Genomic DNA, 17,971 nt, shown 5'->3' with positions numbered 1-17,971 from the left:
TCTGCTTGCATATTTTCATTTACTACTCAATAAATTGTGAATCATTATAACTCTCTTAAATATATTTCCATATTCTTATGAACACAAAACTACATTCTAAAATTAAGAAATCATATTTAATATATTTTAAATATGCTTCACAAAATAATCCTTGAGAACTAGAACACTCTTCATGACCAAATGAAAAGATATGTTAGCAGAAAACAGATAAAAAAGGTATGATACTTTCATTTACATATAGAGTTATTTGTCTGTGCCATAACTATTTTAAAGTATATACTTGGTAACTTTGACTTACAATCTACACGATGATAAATAAGTTGTGTATTACAATTTCCATTGTATGTACACTGCACATACAACTTACAAAAGACTTATTGTCAAGGACAAAATTGTGAAACTAATGATTAAGATATTTCTAATATTTTAAAAGATTTTCCTATATTTCCTGTTACATCTTTCTCCCCTTTCATTGCCTCATCTACCCTCCCTAAATATATTTTTGTTCCTATCAATTCCCTGACACCTTTCTTAATACCCAGTCTCTGTGTTGCCAAATTCAAGGATCATTACAATAGCCTCATCTCAATAGATCATTCAGGAGTGATTGATATAACTAATCTTTCTTAAAATACTTTATTTTCTTGGCTTCTGTTACGCTGCTTTCTTCTGACTTTTATTCCTCATCATAGTCAAACAAGAAATTGTGTTTGGCCTTATTCAACTGTAATGTGTCTCCTCCTCTTCATTCAGTTTCTGAATGTGGGAATGCCCCAAGATTCTGTCCTGGAATGGCTTCTCTTCTTATCTGCAGTGTCTTTTTAGAACCCACATCCTAAATATTAATCTGTATACTGATTAATTTTATATTTTTATGTCTTCAATTCTAACCCCATCTGTGTATATTAAGTTTAAATATTGCTATGATCTGAATCTTTGTGACTGGCAGAAATTTATGTTGAAATTTAATTTTCCTTGTGGTGGTTTTAAGAGATGGAAACTTTAGAATCTAATTAGATCACAAAGGCACTACCCTTATGAATGGGATTAGTGCCCTTATAAAAGTAGTTGAAGTGAGCTGGCTTGTTCCATCTGCCATGTGAAGGCACAGCAACAAAGTACTTTCTGTGTGAAAAGGGCCTTCATCAGACATTGAATCTTATGGTATCTTGATCTTAGTCTTCACTGCACCCAGAACTGTGAGCAATACATTTCTATTGTTTATAGATTACCAGAGTCCCAGGTATTTTGTTATAGCAGCCAACAAACTAAGACAAATATTCAAATGCTATCTATTTAAGTAGGCAGATGTCTCTGTGCAAATCTGCTCTTCTCAGTCTTCCATTTCTCAGTAATTGGCACTGTGACCCTTTTGTAGTTAGAATAAAATTAGCATCTGCTAATTCTTCCATTCTCCTCTTTTTCTCATGTACTCTGTTATGGGGTCCCACAAACTCTACGTGTACAGCTTAACCAAATTCCACATTTCTTTACCTTATGTGACTTTCTAGCCCCAGTGATTCTCCTTTCTTTCCTGGACCAGTTACAGCCTCTTAAGTGGTTTCTCTCCGTTTATTCTTCCCAAATACTTTCTGCATGAAGCAAATAATCTGTTTAAAATATATATTGGATTTGTCAGCTACATGCTTGAAAATTTTGAGTAGCTTATTACCCATTGGAAATAAAACCCAATCCCTCTGTCATGGAATACAAGGACTGGCATGATTAGGCTTTTAGCAGCGTCTCTCACAACATGCGCTATCACTTTCTCCTTCACACACTGTCCTCTATCCACTATGCTTTTGACTTGGTTTTCCATCTGAGAAATATGTTAAACTCATTCTTATATTGGAGCTTTCACACTGTTTCTTCTTCTTAGGAGTCTTTCCTCTGATTCATCCACAGATTGACTCATATATTATTTACATTTATTATTTATCATCATAAATTAATAGAAGTTTCATATTCTTGTGTCAAAGTGAACTTCCTTTAGCACCAAATGTCTAAATTACAATGCCCACCCAACTTCTCAATCACTTATTTATCACTCTCTTTTATCTCTATTGCCTGAAAACATACTGAAATTTTCTTGAATGCTTATTATTTATTTTCTTTCTCTTACCTACTGTAATGCCTGCTCTAGGAAAGCAAGAGCTATGCATGTCTGTCCAGGACAGTATCACCAGCGTGTGAACATAGGGTCACAAAAATCTTTGTTGATTTAACAGACATAGTGCTTGAATTTTCAAAAAGGCAGAGATATGAAATTTAAAACAACTGCCATGATTTTTATTTTAAAATAAATACTTATGTGTAATAATTGGCAAGACAAAAGTTCCAGTGAAAAGTCAATGAATTATAAATAAAATTTAGAGAAAAAATGGAGCTGTTTCTCATAAGATGGAGAACTATATCTTTGTTTCTGTGGCAATATTTTTAATTGCTGTGCAATGTTAATATTGAAAATTAAAATTCTTAAAATAAATCATTCAAAATAAAATAAATTTATGACCAGTACCAATTTTCACCTTTGTTGATTCTTTTTTTTTTTTTTTTTTTTTTGAGACAGAGTCTCGCTCTGTCACCCAGGCTGGAGTGCAGTGGCCGGATCTCAGCTCACTGCAAGCTCCGCCTCCCGGGTTTATGCCATTCTCCTGCCTCAGCTTCCCGAGTAGCTGGGACTGCAGGCGCCCGCCACCTCGCCTGGCTAGTTTTTTTTTTTTTTTTTTTTTGTATTTTTTAGTAGAGACGGGGTTTCACCGTGTTAGCCAGGATGGTCTCGATCTCCTGACCTCGTGATCCGCCCGTCTCGGCCTCCCAAAGTGCTGGGATTACAGGCTTGAGCCACCGCGCCCGGCCGATTCTTTTTTTTTATGATTTTCTTCTCAGCTACATTCCCTCTCATTACACCTTGTACTTATTTTTATTTGCTTATTGATCAATTCCTCAACCTAGTAAACTCTATTAAGGATATTAGCATATACTCTGGTTTACCACTGTTGATGCACAATAAAGCACAAAGACTATATATAAAAATTGCTCAATAAATGATTATTCAATAAGTGAATTAAAAATGTGATTGTAGGCCTGAAATACTTAGTACTCCATTATCAGTTATTATTGCCATCTTAATTTTACAAGATTATCACCAATTCCATAAATTTTTAACTGAGTAGAAGTGATTTCTCTTTCACTGAACATTTAAGATTTTTGCATGACTCTTTTTTTGAAACACCTATAACATTATACATATTTTTGTCAAATATATAGCAAAACAGTTAGTGTGTTCTTTTTTTATTGGAAAGAATTCACATGTCTATCATGAGACTTTATATTGGCATTAGTTTTTTTTTAAAATAGCTAGTAAAGGGAGTTCAAGTATGGCAGAAGTAGTTTAAAGAAAGAACGAGTTAATTATTAAATCAAATCATTCATTTGTAAATGCTATAGAGTGTTACTTAGGGGATTTCTGGCTTCTATTTGCTGCCTGTCAAGTGGCCACACTTCTGTCAACAGTGAGTTAAAGTGCACTGATAAATCATGGTGTTAAGGTTGTCTCCAAATATCAACCTTCCCAATATAGAACCCCTTAATGTAGTACTATAAAAGAGAAAATAAAGAACATATGCATTTGCTTGTCTTTTTTCTTAGGAATTATCTGATAAAACAAATCACTCTTAAATTGCCAATGAGAACTGCACATCAATAGTACCTAATCATGAACAGATCTCATTTAATTTGGTAACATTCCCAGCCTTTGGCTGGGAGAAGTGGGGTGACTTTTGCTTAGCCAAAGATTCTCTTCCATCTTGTCAGCCTAAATTCACTTATATGGGCACTCTATTGCATAAAATGAAATACAAAAATATTCCATAGGAGAGGTAGAGAAGAAGAATTCCTCAAGGTTGAAAGGTACAAAGTTTCAGTTAGAATGATCTGTAACTTTTAGTGTCTATTGCACAGAAAAGTGACTACAGTTAATAACCATGCATTGTATATTTCAAAATTGCTGAAAGAGTAGACTTTAAATGTTCTCACCAAAAAAATAATAAGTGCTTGAGGTGACAGATATGTTAATTAGCCTAAGTTAATCATTCCACAATGTAAACATATGTTAAAAAACATCACATTTTACCTCATACATGGAAAACAAACAAAACAAAACAAAAAGATTGATCCACTTGGTAAAGAAATAAGACAGTATTTTGACCTAGAAAAACAAGAAAAATATTTTTGTACAATAAATTATAAAGAGTCTTATTTCTTCGTAACTAAAAATAGAATTAATTTAATTGACTTAGGTGAAGTCTAAAGCATAGAAATAAATGAAAATAAGAATGAAAGTAATTTAGGAACAAAATTATCAATGAAGGTTTTGATGAAACAAGTTGGTGTTTTAATTTTCCTCCAGTACTACTGACTTCCTTCACACAAGGTGTTTGAAAACTTTTTCTGTAAAGGGCCAGGTAGTAAATATTTCAGGCTTGAAGGCCATAGGATCTCTGTTGCAACAGTTCCACTCTCCTTGTTGTAGCAGAAAAATGTAGCCATAGATAAATATGTAAATTAATAGCTGTGTTCCAAATACACTTTATCTACCAAAGCAAAGAGGAGGTCAGATTTGACTATGGATGGTGGCTTGCTGACCACTGCTTCAGGCAATAACTATGGTAATTATGAATTTTTCCAATGTTTTAAACTTATTTGCAGAAATTATTACACAAATAATTGATGTTTAATAACCCTTAACCATGTTTGAATTATTAACATCCCACAGAGAGAGGGAAATATTTGTTCCAATGAAGAGGATGATACTTGTGATAGACAACAAAGTAACATGTGAGCTCATTAACTGAGTAAATATATACCACTACTAATACTAGTTTGAATAATTACATTGAGAAAACAAATAACAACATATGGGTATTTGATATGCAGTGGATTACATTCCATTTGGTCATGAATTTATTCTCTCTGGAGTAAACATTCTGAATAAATTGTAAGCAGTTGAAAACTTTTGAATGTACTGATTTGTCAATCACTGATGGTACAAAAGTATGCATTGTGTCATTCGTGCTTCATGGCTTTGCACACACTATTTTATCTTCCTGGATGTCAATTCCTTCAGTTGTTTCTATGAAAGCATGACACCATGATCATATTAACAACATTGGAAATAGGAAATTCAATTGAATGACAATAACATTGACATTGATATCATATCCCAGCTCTGTTCTTTTTGACATCAGCTCTCTGAACTTCAGAAAGAATTTTCATGGAATCTTGGCAGTTCATCCTCAGTTGATCAATGATTTTGTTGAGTTTCAACCGCAGCACTTTTGCTTATAGAAAACCATCTTACTTGTTTAGATGTGTGTTGCTTACTGCTGCCAATTAAAATGTAAGTTCCATGAGGAGGATTATTGTTTGTCTTATTAAAGCAGTGTTTTTTGACTGGCATGTACTTAGTATTTAAAGGAAATTCTAAACTTGCAAAAGGAAGCTGTCATCTATTTTTCTTTCACCCATAGTATCCATTATAGATAAGTTATTTATTGAAGACCTAGACAATGCTTACTTTGGATTAGTTAGAAATGTCTTGGATTTCCTTAAATGTTTCTAATAATGGATTTTTAGTGTCATAAGGCTGAATGAAATAATATCCTTTAACTTTATAGATTAGATGTCCTTTAGGTTGATGGATAATTTTAGGCCTCAGAAATTCCCCTATTGTAGTTTACATGCAACTTCACTATCCAAGATTTGGCTGTCTCCCAAATTCACGTTAGTGTTCCAGCATGAATTTCCAGCTTCCACTGATCCATTTGGAAGAGTAAATAGAAAAGCAAACTGATTTTAACTTGAGTGCCAATTCTTATGGATTGGTAGTGGCTCTTTAGAGCATTAAGGTGAGAAATATTCTGAAGCTACATCTGGGTTCAGCTGGGGAAGAGTGCCTTGGAGGATTAGTGATGTTGTTTGAGAAAGAGGAGATGAGGCAGTAATATGCACACCATATTTTAGAATGGAGCATAGATGTATTATTCTAAAAGCACTTTTCAAAAAGTGAGTATATTACTATTGTTTAAATAACACTGGTGCTTTCCTTTTTACATGCAAATGGATATTTACTTTGTTCTTTCCATTCCTCCTCTTTTCTGTTAGAATAAAGATGTCTAGTATATTTTAGTCTTACGTTAGTTATTAATATGAGCATCTTTTGCTTGATCAAATTCTTAGACTCAACAGCCATAAATAGATTAAAAACTTAATGAGCTGTGTATTTCAATTCTATTCTGTGTTAAATTTTAAATAGTTATCTAATAGTTACAGGAAAAACAAATGTTAGCTGATGAAATATTAACAGCATAGTAGAAAATATGAAAACATAATTGAATAACAATGAAAATGACATTAATATCAGATCATGTCTGGACATTTTTACTAGCATTACATTATTTATCATGGATGTCAATGTTTTAATGGCCATCTGTTCAATATACAAAGTACTACATGCCATTAAGACACTAAATTACTATCAAATGCAAAAAAAAAAAAAAAAAAAAAAAGAATTCATATATCTTGTGTCCCAAGCATGTACTTATACTAGAAAATATGAAATAAAAATTCCTCTCAGGAGATGGAAGTTATATGTTATCTGTGTGAGAGTTATCTTCAATTGTAAAATTTCAAATTCCATTTATTCTGCTTTATTTCCATGCCACTGGGTGTGAAATTCATGATATGGAGTTTGGAGACTATTAAGTCTAGAAGAGAGAGATGGTGTGACAGAGTGAAGCAAAAACTTGTATGTGGAAGAGTTTGAAAATATATATATGTGTGTGATCACATTACAAAAAAGATCACTATCAGTTAAATCCACTGGTTTTGGGTCAGAGATAAAAATACCTGCATTATAGTGACCCTATAACTGACTAATTTCAATTATTATTTACTTGAACTTCTTCATGAATGTTACCACCCAATTTTCATCTATTGCAGAGTTTATGGAACTTAACTTCAAGACTACTTTTTAAAACCAATCAAAGATAAGTCCAAGTCAAAAAAAAAATCACCATAAATTCATAAAATGGGGACATTTTTAAAATAAAAAAAACTTAAGATTAACATAACCAGTCATCTTCTAAAAAAAAAATTGTCAAATATGGATGAGCTGTGGTAAACAATTATATACAAACAGACACACACAAACACGTACACATGCACCTCCACATTTGTTCTATTTTGTCCTCATTGAAGATGAATTTATTTCAATATTATATCTCTTGGAAGGCTGGCGTCTGTTAATGAATGACATACTCTGAAGTAGTGTTGATCATATTTGCATGATTTAGAGTGTCAAAAATTTCTTTCAGCCAGGTACGGTGGCCCACGCTTGTAATCCCAGCATTTTGGGAGGCCGAGGAGGGCAGATCACGAGGTCAGGAGATCGAGACCATCCTGGCTAACACGGTGAAACTCGGTCTCTACTAAAAATACAAAAAATTAGCCTGGCGTGGTGGCAGGCGCCTGTAGTCCCAGCTACAGGAGGTTGAGGCAGGAGAATAGCGTGAACCTGGGAGGCGGAGCTTGCAGTGAACCTAGATCGCGCCACCGCACTCTAGCCCAGGTGACAGAGCAAAACTCTGTCTCAAAAAAAAAATTCATATATATGAAATATAACTTCTAGTACTTTCAAATTATAATTCCGAGTTCTAAATATTTGATCTCACAAGTCCAATGTATCTTGTATGTAAAATTTTACCAAATATTTGAGGATTTGTATATATATTGTATTTTCTGCACTTTATTCTCTGAGTTACACTCCCCAGTTCCCTAAAAATTTACGGATTTTTCTGTCACCATGATCAGACTCCATGAATACAACCTAATCTTTTTTCAACATCTCTCCTAAAATGTTATTCTTATAAAGATATGTATTTAATAGCAGGGATAAAATCTATAATCCAAGTGTATGTCAGTCAGAGAATGTACTCCAAAAAAATCCAGTCTCTCAATTCTAATAAAAATTCAACATAAGAAATATATTTATAGAGCATAGCCTGAAGGGTATGCAGTCCATACAATCATTAAGTAACTCTAAAATCTATTTTTGGATTAAATCACACAATTAGAAAATTCCCATAAGATTATCTGAATTCCCTTTTTCTTTGTTCATGGCAGAATCAGATGAAATTGAAGAACAATAAAAAAACAGTCCTTGGAAATTTGTCACTCCTTTTTCCTTATTTATAATTAAAAATGTTTGTCATTATATCATCCCATGTCCATTTAAGATAATGTGTCCCTCTTCAAATTGTGTGCAAGAAATCTTGGAACCATATTTTGGCTCACATCTCAGAAGAGACTAGCATATCACCCAACAGGATTTGTGGGCCAAGATCATACTTAGCTAATTCTCACATTACTTCCTTAATTTCTCCATTTACTTAAAATATTTATGTAAAGCAGCACCATTTTTTTAAAGAACAAGTTGACTAGTGAATGAGAAAATAAACCATGACTTGCTTATAGACCAAGACCCTATAGCAGGTAAAGTTATCTACTTTACTTTTACAACAGTATGAGACATGGTAGTTAAAAGGATTTATGCATATAAAGGCTAGAAGTAGTATTCACCTATGTTTCATGAAAAAAAATACATTTTTTCCCCTCACAAATGAACATTTTAGCCATCTGTTAAATAGATACTTATCGAATGGTGATGGCAAAAAGGTAGATGTAGCATGGCATTTTCCCAAACCGTATAGCATAGTCAAGAGAGATAAGGAAGTAATCCAGGCCGGGCGCGGTGGCTCACACCTGTAATCTCAGCACTTTGGGAGGCCGAGGCGGGCATATCACGAGGTCAGGAGATCCAGACCATCCTGGCTAACATGGTGAAACCCCGTTTCTACTAAAAATACAAAAATATCAGCCGGGCGTGGTGGCGGGCACCTGTAGTCCCAGCTACTCAGGAGGTTGAGGCAGGAGAATGGCGTGAACCCGGGAGGCGGAGCTTGCAGTGAGCCGAGATCGCGCCACTGCACTCCAGCCTGGGCGACAGAGCGAGACTCCTTCTCAAAAAAAAAAAAAAAAAAAAAAAAAAAAAAAAAAAAAAAAAACCATAAAAAGTTACAGTGACATGCACATGGTAAATTGAATAAAGGACAAGGAATATTCAGAAAGATTGGAGTGAGGTTTGTAAACCTCCCTAGAGAAAATGACTGTAAGGTGTTATAAAGGAATAAGTAGAAATTAGATAAAGAATGAAAAGGACTAATGCATTCCAAGCAAAAGAAATATGATTTATACCTAGGGGTTGCAGTAAAAAAGCAGGATGAGATTCCTGGAAAGAAAGTAGTCTGGAGATACTAAGACCTGTACATTGAAAAATAGGGAAAAGTAGTTGCATCTTTTTCTTTGTTTTCCTCATGAACACCGTGTTTCAGTTATCTATTACTGCTAAAATTCTACCCTAACATTCAGTGACTTAAAATAGCAATGACTTTTTTTTTTTTCTCGTAATGCTATGAATTGGCTGGGCAATGCTTGGCTCATCTCATGTGGCTCCCTCATGCAGCTGCAGTCATGGACACTATAACTGGATTTAGGGAATTCAAGTGGTCTCATTCACCAACTTTCAGCCAGTTGATGCTCGCTGTCAGCTTGGACACCTTAGATTCTCTCCGTGGGCTTTCACTCATCAGTAGGCCACACTGGCCCTTTCACAGAATAGTGGACTCAAGTTCTAAGAAGTCCAAGGTAGAACCTGCAACTAGATCTGGAACTTGCATAGTGCCATTTTTTTTTCACATTCTGTTACCCAAAGCATGTCACAAACTGGTCTGATTTAAAGGGAGGGAAAATGGGCTTCATATCTTGATTAAGAAGCAGTAAAGTCTCTTTCTCTGTGAGAATGAAACAAATTATTGAAGTCATCTTTGTCTGCAATCTATTGACAGTGCCACTAATAGTCCAGTGTATCAGGAATGTCATTGTGACAGACCAAGAACAGGAAGGATCATTATATGGGATCGACATGTCCCTCCAAAATTGAAAAGGTTTTAGAAGAGATGGGTGTGAAGGACACTGGAGGAAAAAATTTTAAAATAACCAAAAGATGGCAATATGTGTCATAACAATTCAGATAGATAGGCTATTTATTTTCATTAGGCATAAATAAATCAGATATAGAAAGCAGGTAGTCTAGAGTCAAGTTCTATGAAAAACTGATTGTTTTAAACCTTCATTTGAAGTGTTTAAAAAACATCTACATATTAGAGTCTTTTATTTTTTGAAGTATTAAAATTCCCAGTTTAAACAAATATAAAAAATAAAAATGTTACTTAAAATTTACAGCACGACTTTCAAAGGAAACAAAAAGCTAAAGAATAAAAATATAATCCTCAAAAATTGTTGCAATTCAAAATAAAAAGGACTTTTACTTGATTTATCTTACTTAAAATCTGTAACAACTCTGAAAAGTAAATCTTATTACCCTATTTTAAAGGTAAGAAAACTGTAAGTAGGAACCTTTCAAAAAGCCTGGTATTTCTTATTCCAAATGAGCTAAATCAGAAAAGGAAATTTGGTCTCAGTCTGAGAATTGAGAAGATGGAGAGTCTGGACCATTTCCAAGATTGTCTTCCTTCAGTTGACACTGAATCAGCAAATAATCTGTGTAAGAGACACACACACAGTCATTCAGAAGGATCCCAGAGGGGATGTGGTTTCTCACACAGGGTGCCTGAAGTTCTGTAGTTAGTGTAAAGTCTGGGGATGCTCTGAGTTGAGAGGACCAAGTAACTGCAGGTTCACTTCCTTAGATAACTTGGTCGGCAAAGAGGCCACATCAGCTCCCAAGAATCTACCTACTATCAAATCTACCTACTACATTCTTACTATACATGTTACACTAGTCTGGGTTCTATTACCAGGTTTCAAGTTCTGAAATATTTACTTTTTCTAAAACATTAAATTACTTACCAATTGAGATATCTGTAATTTCTAAGTCTCTCTCTCTTCTTTTTTTTTTTTTTGAGATGGAGTCTCTCTCTGTTGCCCAGGCTGGAGTTCAGTGGTACAATCTCGGCTTACTGCAGCCTCCGTCTCCTGGGTTCAAGTATTCTCCTGCCTCAGCCTCCCAAATAGCTGGGATTACAGTTGCCCACCACCACACCTGACTAATTTTTGTATTTTTAATAAAGGTGGGGTTTCACCATGTTGGTTAGGCTGGTCTCGAACTCCTGACCTCAAGTGATCTGCCTGACTGGGGCTCCCAAAGTGCTGAAATTATAGGTGTGAGGCACCGAACCCTGGCCTAAATACCTAATTTTGATTTTAAATAATTAATGTGAGACGTATTGCATTCAAAATAATGGTGACATATCTAATTATACAGCACCTCTGTGTCATGCTAATAAATTATATGACAAATATACTCACCAGAAAAGATTTCTGTTAGTCTAGCTTATAGATTTAAAGAGTTTTTTCCTTTAGAATTATGCTTTAAAAGTATTTACAGCAAATATTATGTAGTAAAATATTTTGAGTGTAAGTGAGAAAAGCATGTCCTCAAACATTTCTAATATTTCCTCTTAAATTTGGAAATATTTATATAAGATCTTATGGTAAGATGACTATTACTTTTGTAGGTCGCTTATATCTCAAAATACGGCAAAAAGCAAATACTGACCTTTTCTGTGTTTGAATACAAAAATTAAAAGCTTTCTTATTTTTGATTCTTTACTTTTTGGATCATCTCCAGGGAAGCTCTGCTTCACTACAGATTGAGTGGGTTAACCTGTTGCCCTCAAGACTATTTGTCTCTATGGAACTCTACTCATTCATCCTCAAAGGCACCTTTCCCTTCACAGTCAGACAAGCAGAGAAGTTTTTATACAGAGAGTGAATTAATCATGTTTTTGTCACAAAATAAGTCACACAAAATAAGTCACTTGATACAACAGAGCAAATTGTTAGCTATAAGTTAGTTCACTCCATTAGAGTTTTACAATATGATTTTAGTTATATTTTTCTAGGAGACAGCCAGGATTGATTGTAAGATAAAATATTTTAATTTTTAATTTGCTGAAATACAGCACTCAACTTCCAAAACACAGTCTAAAGTAACTCTTGTAAGAATATACTATCATATGGAAACAACATTTATTATATTCCTATCAGGAGTTCTAATGCATTTTCTTGGGCCAAATTGTGAATTATTTAAGGTAATATAGGTGCTAATACTTATATGGGTTACAATTTATTTTAAATAATTAAAAACTTATTGCAATTTTAACTTATATTCCAGCAGTTTACAGTATTTAGTATTTTTTGTCAATTGTTTTATCTAGAAAGTGACTTTCTTTTGTCTTATCTTTTCCTACAATCTCAGCTACTAACTACACTGAAATTTATGTAAGCAAATTTACCCTCTTAAAACTTGCCCCATGAGACAGCAGAGAAATAATTTGAAAGAAAATCCCATAAACTATACCTCGTTTTAAACAGCCTAAAGAGATATGGAAACATGGATTCCAGCCAAGAAAAGAAAAAGAGTAATGGGAAGCTAAATTAATTTTAGAAGTTATAAAGGAATAAGTACCAGTAATTGGTAGATATAATATTAGGGTAATTTAGAAATGCACATTTTAAACATTTTTTAAACAAGAACTCCTTAGAAGCTTCCTCTATCTTTGCCTAGTCTCTTATAGACACAATTATCATATGATCATTTTCAAGCAACTTTATTGTCTTTGACTTCCAAGAGAGGTTTTTATGGAAAATAGTGGGTTGAGTGTTTCAGAGTTAATGTATTCTAACCAGTTATATAAAATTATAATTATCAAAGATGTTTTTTGTTTTGATACAACCATGAGCTACTGATCCTGCAAGGCTATGGCAAGGAATCTTTTTGTTCTTAAACCTGTTAAGAGTAAGTTTCCTCAATGATGCCCACTCACTCCTGAATACTTAAATACATATCAATTAAAAACCAAGACATTCTCCTGTATAGTCACAAAATGCAGCCATTAACTCAGGTCAGTAACATTTACATAGTTCTACCATCTAGTCCAAAGATTCCATTTACATTTTGCCAATTTTCTTAATGGTGTTATTTATGGGAAAAGGGACAAAGACAGTATCACCTCTTACATTTAGTTGTCATGAACCTTTATTTTTTTTTAATTCTGTAGCTATTGTTTTGACTTTCATGGACTTAATATTTTAAATATTATTGGATATTGTATTAAATGTATCTCAAATTGCATTTAACCGATATGTTGTCATTGTTAAATTCAGCTTGTTTTTCACAGAAATGTCACAGAAATAATGGTGTGTTCTCATTCCTTTGTATTAAATGGTACAGATTTTAATTTGTTCCATTGCTTTTGATATCCAAGTGGGTTGCTTGAGGGAGGAGATAGAGTACGATAGCCCAACCCCCAGCAATCGTCCCCCTGCAGTAACACCATATTGAACAACTTTTAACACAAGAAACCACATTCACAATAACCAAGAAAAGCAGGTGAGGAATCTCAGTGCTTAGTTTTCACATAATATCAAGAAAGCATTCATTGAAGAGGGTGGGAATAACAGTCTGGCAATGTCTATACCACTCCTCCTTCAGCCTCAGGCAACATAGCACAGAGAAAGAAACTGTGTGCTTTGGGGAGCAAGAGTGAAGTGAGTGCGAGATTTTTGCACCGGAACTCAGTCACAGCAAAACACAAACACAAGGCAGAATTATGCAGGTGCCCATGGAGCATTTAGATCATTCCTGAGCCCCAGCAAAATCTTCTATCCCTAGTGGGAGAAACCTAAGCCACAGACACTTCACCACTGGCTGACTAAAGTGGCCTGAGGCCCAGAATAAATTTGAAGGGAAGTTAGACCATAAGAACTGCGGTCCTTGAAGAAGCCCTGTTGTGGTCCTGGTCTTAAAGGCAGTAGATTTGGGGTGTGGCCCAGTGTGACACCAGCAGTGGTAGCCATGGGAGTGCCTTCACTACCCCTCCCCCAATTCTAGGTGGTGCAGTTCTCTGATTGGGAGAAAGAGAGGAAAGAACACAGAGGCCTTTGTTTAGTAACTTGGGTATCAGCTAACCCAGAGTAAAATAAAGTATCAGGGAGATTTCTGGTGCCTATGGCTCCAAGTCTTTGCTCCTGAATGGTGTTTTTAGGCCCACCCTGGGCCAGAAGGGAATCCATTGACCTGATGGGATGAACCCAGTCCCAGCAGGATTCACTGCCTGCTAACTAAAATGGAAATGGGCCTCGAATGAACATTAGGGGCAGTAGGCCACAGTGGCCATGGGCCTTAGGTGAACCTCAGTACTATGCTGGTCTGCAAGACCCAGAATAGACAAAATATCCTGAGCAAAAAGAATGACCTGACTTTAAGTCAGGCATTATAATACTTGACTTTAAGTTATACAACACATTTATCATAACCAAAATATGGCATTGGCATAAAAACAGACACATAAACCAATGGAACAGAATAGAAAATTAAAATACAAATCCACACATTTATAGTTAATTCATGTTTTTTTTTTTTTTTTACAAAGGTGCCAAGACCATACATTGGAGAAAAGAAAGTCTCCTAATCAGTAATAAATAGCCTACCACCACCATCAACAACAAAAAACCCACTCAGCAACAGATGAATTAGTGGTTAACTGCTACACAAAGATGAACTGGTACCATTCCTACTGAAACAATTTCAAAAAACTGAGGAGGGACTCCTCCCCGACTCATTGTATGAGGCCAGCATCATTCTCATACCAAAACCTGGCAGATACACAACAAAAAAGAAAACTTCAGCCCAATATCCTTGATAAAGTTTGATGCAAAAATCTTCAACAAAATACTTGTAATCTGAATGCAGCAGAACATCGAAAAGTCAATTGATCACGATCAAGTAGGCTTCATCCTCAGGATGCAAGGTTGGTTCAACATACATAAATTGATAAATGTGATTTGTCATACAAACAGAACTAAAGACAAACACTACATAATTATCTCAATAGACACAAAAGAAGCTTTTGATAAATTTCAACATTCCATCATGTTAAAAGCTCTCAATAAACTAGATATTGAGGGAACATACATCAAAATAATATAAACCATCTATGAAAAAGATGACCTCTCTCATGACTCCTATTAAATACAGTATTAGAAGTCTTGGCCAGAGCAATCAAGCAACATAAAGAAATAAATGGAATTTAAAAAGGAGAAGAGGAATTCAAACAATCTTTCTTTGCAGACCACATGATACTATATCTAGAGAAATCCAAGTTTTGGCCTAAAAGCTCTTTCAGCTGATAAACAGCTTCAGAAAAGCCTCAGGATACAATATTGATGTACAAAAATCACTAGCATCCCTGTACACCAACAACGGCCAAGCCCAGAGTCAAATCATGGACTTAATCCCATTCATAACTGCACACACTCAAACACAAATGCACACTTACAAATACCTAGGAATATAGCTAAGCAGGGAAGTGAACTATCCCTACAATGATAATTACAATACACTGCTCAAAGAAATCAGAGATAACATAAATGAAAAAACATCCCATGCTCATGGATGGGAAGAATCAATATCATTAAAATGGCTACACTGCTAAAAGCAATTTACAGATTCAACACTATTTCTGTCAAACTAACAATGACATTCTTCACAAAACCATAAAAAATATATTTTAAAATTTATATAGAACCAAAAAAGAGTCCAGATAGCCAAGGTAACCGTAAGCCAAAAGAACAAAACTGGAGGTATCATGTTACCCGACTTCATACTATACTGCAGGCTAAAGTAGCAAAGTAGCATGGTACTGGTACCAAAACAGACACATAGACAAATGGAACAGAATAGAGAGCCCAGAAATAAGGCTGCACACCCATGACCATCTGATCTTCAACAAGGCTGATGAAAGCAAGCAATGTGGAAAGAACTCAATATTCTATCAATGCTGCTAGGATAACTGGTTAGCCATATGCAAAAGATTGAAACTGGACCCACCCCTTACATCATATAGAAAAATCAACTCAAGATGAACACTTAAGCATAAAACCCAAGACTATAAAAACCTTGAAAGACAATCTAGGCAATACTATTCTGGACATAGGAACTCATGACTTAGGAACTCATGAGTTAAGAATTCATAGGAATTTCATGACAAAGACACCAAAAGCAATCTCAAAAAAAGTAAAAATTGACAAATAGAGTCTAAGTAAACCAAAGAGCTTCTGCACAACAAAAGAAACAATCAGCAGAGTAAACAGAAAACCTACAGAATGGGAGAAAATAAATATTTGCAAACTATGCATCTGACAAAAGTCTAATATCCAGCATCTATAAGAAACTTACAATTTTACAAGAAAAAAAAAAAAAAACAGCCCCATTAAAAAATTGGTAAAGAACATGAACAGATACTTTTCAAAAGAAGACATACATGCAGCCAATAAGTATAGGAAAAATGTTCAATAGTACTGATCATCAGAGGAATGCAAATCAAAACCACAATTAAATATCATCTCACACAAGTCAGAATGACTCTTATGAAAAAGTCAAAAAATAACAGATGCTGGCAAGGTTGTGGAGAAAAAGGAATGTTTATAAACTGTTGGTATGAGTGTAAATTAGTTCAGCCATTATGAAAAGTACTGTGACAAATTCTTAGAGAGCTAAAAACAAAACTACCATTTGACCCAGCAATCCCATTACTTAGTAGGTACCAAGGGGAATATAAATCATTTTGTCAAAAAGACGTGCATGTGAATGTTCATTGCAACACTATTTACAACAGCAAAGGCATAGAATCAATCTAAATGCCTATCAATGGCAGATTAGATAAAGATATTGTGGTTCATATACTCTATGGAATACTATGCATCCATAAAACATAACGAGATCCCGTCTTTCATGGGAACATGGATAGAGCTGGAGGCTACTATCCTTAGTAAACTAACACTGGTACAGAAAACCAAATACCGCATGTTATCACTCACAAGTGGGAGCTAAATTATGTTAACTCATGGACACAAAAAGGGGAACAACAGACACTGGTTTCTACTTGAAGGTGAAGGGTACTAGGCTTAGTAGCTGTGTGATTAATAATAGTCTGTACAACAAACACCCATCACGCAAGTTTACCTGTATAACAAACCTGCACATTTACCCTTATACCTCAAATAAAAGTTAAAAAGTAAATAAGTGACTTTGGGAAAACAGAATATCCATAAGTTAAAGAATGAAACTAGATAACTGTCTCTCATCAAATAGAACAATCAAATCAAAATGGATGAAAGATTTAAATGTATGACCACTCTAAAACTATTAGAAGAAAACAAAGGGGACATTTTCCGGGACATTTATCTGGGTAAAGGTTTTTTGTATAAGATCTCAAAAGCACAGGCAATCAAAGAAAATATAGACAAACAGGATTAAATCAAACTGAAATGTTTCTGCACAAGAAAGGAAACAATCAACAAAGTGACAAGACAACTCACAGAACAGAGTGAAATATTTGCAAACTAACATGTGGCAAGGTATTAGTAACCAGAATATATAAGGTGCTTAAACAACCAGGAAAAAAACAACAACGACAACAATAAACAATAATCAAATCTAAAAACAGGCTGGGCGTGATGGTTCCCTCCTATAATCCCAGCATTTTGGGAGCCTAAGGAGGGTGGATCGTGAGGTCAGGAGTTCCAGTGCAGCCTGACCAATATGGATGACCCATCTCTAATAAAAATACAAAAATTAGCTGGGCATGGTGGCGTGCACCTGTAGTTCCAGCTACTCTCGAGGCTGAAGCAAGAGAATCACTTGAACCAGGGAGGCAGAGGTAACAGTGAGCTGAGATGGTGCCACTGCAGAAAACAAAGGCAAAATATCTGAGTATACACATTTCCAAAAGACATACAAATGACTAACAAGTATATTAAAACATAT

The 17,971-nt window shown here is 34.8% G+C and overlaps 1 long non-coding RNA gene across 1 annotated transcript in view; it reads left to right on the top strand.

Annotated features, from left to right (window-relative positions):
* The window catches only part of LOC105484611 (uncharacterized), a 151,133-nt gene that overhangs the window by 88,866 nt on the left and 44,296 nt on the right, over positions 1 to 17,971 (top strand). Inside the window, exon 4 of the long non-coding RNA XR_011612147.1 lies at positions 14,577 to 14,954. This is a non-coding gene — a long non-coding RNA (uncharacterized lncRNA). The remainder of the gene's footprint in view (positions 1 to 14,576; positions 14,955 to 17,971) is intronic.

Source organism: Macaca nemestrina, chromosome 1 (genome assembly GCF_043159975.1).
Source record: "Macaca nemestrina isolate mMacNem1 chromosome 1, mMacNem.hap1, whole genome shotgun sequence".
NCBI classification, from domain to species: domain Eukaryota; kingdom Metazoa; phylum Chordata; class Mammalia; order Primates; family Cercopithecidae; genus Macaca; species Macaca nemestrina.
This window is presented reverse-complemented; position numbering and strand designations above follow the sequence as displayed.